Below are 5951 nucleotides of genomic sequence, written 5' to 3' on the forward strand. Positions count from 1 at the left end.
CAGAACCACTCCTTTATTGGGGGTGTCTTGCTAATTGCCTATCATTTCCAACTGTTGTCTATTCCATTTGCACAACAGCATGTGAAATGTATTGTCAATCAGTGTTGCTTCCTAAGTGGACAGTTTGATTTCACAGAAGTGTGATTGACTTGGATTTACATTGTGTTGTTTAAGTGTTCCCTTTATTTTTTTGAGCAGTGTATATAAAATGGAATTTTATTGCCCATATACAGTTGAAATCGGAAGTTTACATACACCTTAGCCAAATACATTTAAACTCAGTTTTTCACAATTCCTGACATTTAATCCTAGTAAAAATTCCCTGTCTTAGGTCAGTTAGGATCACCACCCTGTTTTAAGAATGTGAAATGTCTGAATAATAATAGAGAGATTGATTTATTTCAGCTTTTATTTCCTTCATCACATTCCGAGTGGGTCAGAAGTTTACATACACTCAATTAGTATTTGGTTGCATTGCCTTTAAATTGTTTAACGTGGGTCAAATGTTTCGGGTAGCCTTCCACAAGCTTCCCACAATAAGTTGGGTGAATTTTGGCCCATTCCTCCTGACAGAGCTGGTGTAACAGTCTGGTTTGTAGGCCTCCTTGCTCGCACATGCTTTTTCAGTTCTGCCCACAAATTTTCTATAGGATTGAGGTCAGGGCTTTGTGATGGCCACTCCAATACCTTGACTTTGTTGTCCTTAAGCCATTTTGCCACAACTTTGGAAGTATGCTTGGGGTCATTGTCCATTTTGATGACCCATTTGCGACCAAGCTTTAACTTCCTGACTGATGTCTTGAGATGTTATTTCAATATATCCATATAATTTTCCTCCCTCATGATGCCATGTATTTTGTGAAGTGCACCAGTCCCTCCTGCAGCGAAGCACCCCCACAACATGATGCTGCCACCCCTGTGCTTCACGGTTGGGATGGTGCTCTTCGGCTTGCAAGCCTCCCCCTTTTTCCTCCAAACATAACGATGGTCATTATGGCCAAACAGTTCTATTTTTGTTTCATCAGACCAGATGACATTTCTCCAGAAAGTACGATCTTTGTGCCCACGTGCAGTTGCAAACCGTAGTCTGGCTTTTTTTATGCCGGTTTTGGAGCAGTGGCTTCTTCCTTGCTGAGCGGCCTTTCAGGATACGTCGATATTGGACTCATTTTACTCTGGATATAGATGCTTTTGTACTGGCTTTCTCCAGCATCTTCACAAGGTCCTTTGCGGTTTTCCTGGGATTGATTTGCACTTTTCGCACCAAAGTACGTTCATCTCTAGGAGACAGAACGCGTCTCCTTCCTGAGCGGTATGACGGCTGCGTGGTCCCATGGTGTTTATACTTGCGTACTATTGTTTGTACAGATGAACGTGGTACCTTCAGGCATTTGGAAATTTCTCCCAAGGATGAACCAGACTTGTGGAGGGCTACAATTTTTTTTCTGATGTCTTGGATGATTTATTTTGATTTTCCCATGATGCCAAGCGAAGAGGCACTGGGTTTGAAGGTAGGCCTTGAAATACAACCACAGGTACACCTCCAATTGACTAAAATGATGTCAATTAGCCTATCGGAAGCTTCTAAAGCCATGACATTTTCTGGAATTTTCCAAGTTGTTTAAAGGCACAGTCAATTTAGTGGATGTGATACAGTGAAATAATCTGTCTGTAACCAATTGTTGGAAACATTACTTGTGTCTTGCACAAAGTAGATGTCCTAACAGACTTGCCAAAACTATTGTTTGTTAAAAATACATTTGTGGAGTGGTTGAAAAACGAGTTTTAATGACTCCAACCTAAGTGTATGTAAACTTCCGACTTCAACTGTATCATTGAGGTCAAAATCAATGTAAGCATAATGGCCTTGGTTCATCTCTCTCGACCGCACCTGCTGTCTCGACCTCTGAATTCTATGCTATGAAAAGCCAACTGACATTTACTCCTGAGGTGCTGACCTATCGCACCCTCTATAACCACAGTGATTATTATTTGCACCTGCTGATCATCTATGAACATTTGAACATCTTGAAAAATAATCTGGCCTTAATGGCCATGTACTCTAATAAACTCCACCCGGCACAGCCAGAAGAGGACTGGCCACCAGTCAGAGCCTGGTTCCTCTCTCTTCCTAGGTTCCTGCCTTTCTAGGGAGTTTTTCCTAGCCACCGTGCTTATACATCTGCATTGCTTGCTCTTTGAGGTTTTAGGCTTGGTTTGTGACAACTGCAGATGTAAAAAGGTCTTTATAAATACATTTGATTGATTTGATTGATTCAAGGTAGAAAAAGTAAAGTCTTGAACTTTTGAATTCAGATTTGTGTTAATGCAGACTTTTTAGGGCAAGAACATGCAATCTTATTCGGTCAGTGCTATTCGGTATAGCAAATACCCATCCGATTCAATGCTTCCCCCTTCACAGTTTTGTTTATTTATTTGCAGTATTTGACGAGTTAGTCATGTGCGGGCTTGTTTAGATTTTTTGTGCTTCTGTGGATCAGAAGGAGCGTGCATTGTGTCTTGACCAATTTGATAAGTTTGAAGTGTAGTGTGTGTGTGTGTTTCTTCGGAACAGGGCACCCCTCAAGGGGCTTACTTGAGGCGTCTCTTGGGAAGTCGATTTTGAAGAGATTAAAAATATTCCTGGAGTGATTGAAGCACGTCGGATGAATCGTGTGGTGAATGGTGAAAAAGTGAAGAGTATCTGTTGTTTTTTTTTATTTGGAGTCTCTCCCTACTCAGGTGCAGTTAGGGTATTTTAACAGAGCATTTATCCCAAGAATGATGCAGTGTGATCATTGTAAAGCTTTTGGTCATGTATCAGGTGTTTGCAGAAGAGAGAAGCTGTAACGATCGTCGTGCAGGAAGGAAGAAGTGGACCAAGGCGCAGCTGGGAGCGAACACATGTTATTTATTTCAGACTGAAATAACACGGTCAAAACAGAGAATAAACGTATCGCTACTGCTCAAACAAAAAGAGACAACAACCCACAAACATCGTGGGGGGAAAGGAACTTAAATGTGATTCCCAATCAGACATAACTAGCGACAGCTGTCTGATTGGAAATCACCCCGAGCCCAACATAGAAATAAACCACAAAGAAAGGCTATAACAAAACATAGAAAATAAACCATAGAAATACCACACCCTGACCAAAATAGCAGAGTTCCCCTGGTCAGGGCGTGACAGTACCCCCCCTCCAACGGTGCGTACTCCCGGCGCACCAACCTAAAGTCTATTAGGGGGGGGACCCGGGTGGGCGCCTCACCCTCGGTGGAGGCTCTGGCCCCGGGCGTGTTTCTCCCCCTGCCTCCACCCTAGCCCTACCCCTCTGGCCCGGACTGGACCACGGTGGAGCGGCATGCTCAGGCTCCGGAGCGGAGCCGCCGACCGGAACAGTACTGGTCACCGGTGGACCGGACACAGGCCGTGCCGGACTGTGGACACGCGCCGTGGGCCTGGTGCGGGGAACAGGGACGGGCCGGACAGGACCGGGGACACGCACCACCAGCCTGGTGCGGGGAGCAGGGACGGGCCGGACTGGCCTGGGGACACGCACCACCAACCTGGTGCGGGGAGCAGGGACTGGCCGGACTGGACTGGGGACACGCACCACCGGCTTGGTGCGGGGAGCCGGGATGGGCCGGACAGGACTTTGGACACGCACCACTAACCTGGTGCGGGGAGCAGGGACGGGCCAGACTGGACTGGGGACACGCACCACTGGCTTGGTGCGGGGAGCAGGGACGGGCCGGACTGGACTGGGGACACGCACCACTGGCTTGGTGCGGGGAGTAGGAATGGGCCGGACAGGACTGGGGACACGCACCACTAACCTGGTGCGGGGAGCAGGGACGGGCCGGACTGGACTGGGGACACGCACCACTGGCTTGGTGCGGGGAGCAGGGACGGGCCGGACTGGACTGGGGACACGCACCACTGGCTTGGTGCGGGGAGCAGGGACGGGCCGGACTGGACTGGGGACACACACCACTGGCTTGGTGCGGGGAGCAGGGATGGGCCGGACAGGACTGTGGACACGCACCACCAACCTGGTGCGGGGAGCAGGGACGGGCCGGACAGGACTGGGGACACGCACCACTGGCTTGGTGCGGGGAGCAGGAATGGGCCGGACAGGACTGGGGACGTCTGGCAGCTCGGGACAGTCTGGGCAGTCTGGCCCCTCCGGCAGTTCAGCGCAGTCTGGCCCCTCCGGCAGTTCAGCGCAGTCTGGCCACTCCGGCAGTTCAGCGCAGTCTGGCCACTCCGGCAGTTCAGCGCAGTCTGGCCACTCCGGCGACTGTTGACTGGCGGGCAGCTCCGACGACTGTTGACTGGCGGGCAGCTCCGACGACTGTTGACTGGCGGGCAGCTCCGACGACTGTTGACTGGCGGGCAGCTCCGACGACTGTTGACTGGCGAGGCTGGGTTCACGCACTTGAAGCCTGGTGCGTGGTGCTGGTACTGGATATATAGGACCATGGAGGCTTACTGGCGGTCTCGAGCTTAACCCTGGCATCGCCCTTTCTGGCTGAATGCCTGCTACCCCCTGGTAACTGCGGGGCGCTGGTATAGCGCGTACTGGCCTAAAAACACTTGGCCTCGCCATAACACCCATTACCCCGAAGCATAAGCCCTGTCCATTAACTGGCCTCCGAAAAGCAGTCCGGGGATTTGGCCTGGGGCTCCAAACTTGCCCCGCAAAACTCCCCTTGTGCCCCCCCCTAAAAAATTATTGGGGATGCCTCTCGGTTTCCCTAAACTCTTCCATCGCCCTGGAAATGCTCCTCCTTAACTCGGCCCATGTCCATCCTTCCTCTTCGTTCCTCTGCTGCTTGGTCCTGGTTTGGTGGGTTGTTCTGTATTGAGCTTAGGCTTTGCCAGACTGTTTGTTGTCGTTCGTTCGTTCGTTTCTCGTGTTTGTTATTTTTGTACGGTCATTGTTTGAAGTTAATAAATCATCAAAATGAGCATACACGTACCTGCTGCGTTTTGGTCCTCCTTCACCGACGACAACCGTGACAGAAGCAGATATGTCCAAGTTGTGGAAAAGATCATATCATGTGTTTTAAAAGGGAGGAAAATGTGACATGTTGCAATTGTGGTGGGAACCATGAAGCTACGTATTTCGAATGCCCCACAACGGTGATAGATAATGAGGTGGCCAAAGTCAGGGTTGTACAGAGCATTCCATATGCAGCAGCTGTGAAAAGGGTTCAAGGTTTGAATGGTGCACCAGAAGAGTCCAGGGTGGTGGATAGGCCTACACTGCAGGCTGCAGGAGTTGCCTTTCACAAGCAGGATCCTGATATTTTAAAGGTTAAGAAGGTGGGCTTTGTGGCCTTTATAGCTATGGTAACTAATTGCACTGCCAAGGTGGGGAGAAGGTCCAGGAAGATAGAAATCATAGTGGAGCCTTTCCTGGCGCTGAAAGATTTCTCACTGAAGGAGTTACTGGAATATTGACACAAGCCGTACCACCCTCTCAGGTTCTAGAGCCTGAGAAGGGAGATATGGAGAATTAAAAGAAGGAAGAAGTGGGAAGTTTTGTTTGTTTTTGGCAATGTACTATTTTAATTGGGGTGGATTATGTTAGTTTCACTATTACGTATGGATTTATTTGTATTTTTGTGATTAAAACCAGTCCTCTTGAGTGTCATAGTGGTCTAAGGCGCTAGAAGTGCCACTACAGACCCTGGTTTGTTCCCAGGCTGTTTCACAACCGGCTGTGATCGGGAGTCCCAGAAGGCGGCGCACAATTGTCTGGGTTAGGGGAGGGTTTGGCCGGAGGGTAGGCCGTCATTGTAAATAAGAATTCGTTTTTAACTGACTTGCCTACTTAAATAAAAAAGTCCAGTTGGTGGCGCCAATACAGCTTTTTGTGTTGTAATCCGCCATAAACCCCACTGAAGACGACGAAGAAGAAGAAGAAGAAGAAGAAGAAGAAGTT

The sequence above is a fragment of the Salmo trutta genome, chromosome 36 (genome assembly GCF_901001165.1).
Source record: "Salmo trutta chromosome 36, fSalTru1.1, whole genome shotgun sequence".
In the NCBI taxonomy this organism is placed as follows: domain Eukaryota; kingdom Metazoa; phylum Chordata; class Actinopteri; order Salmoniformes; family Salmonidae; genus Salmo; species Salmo trutta.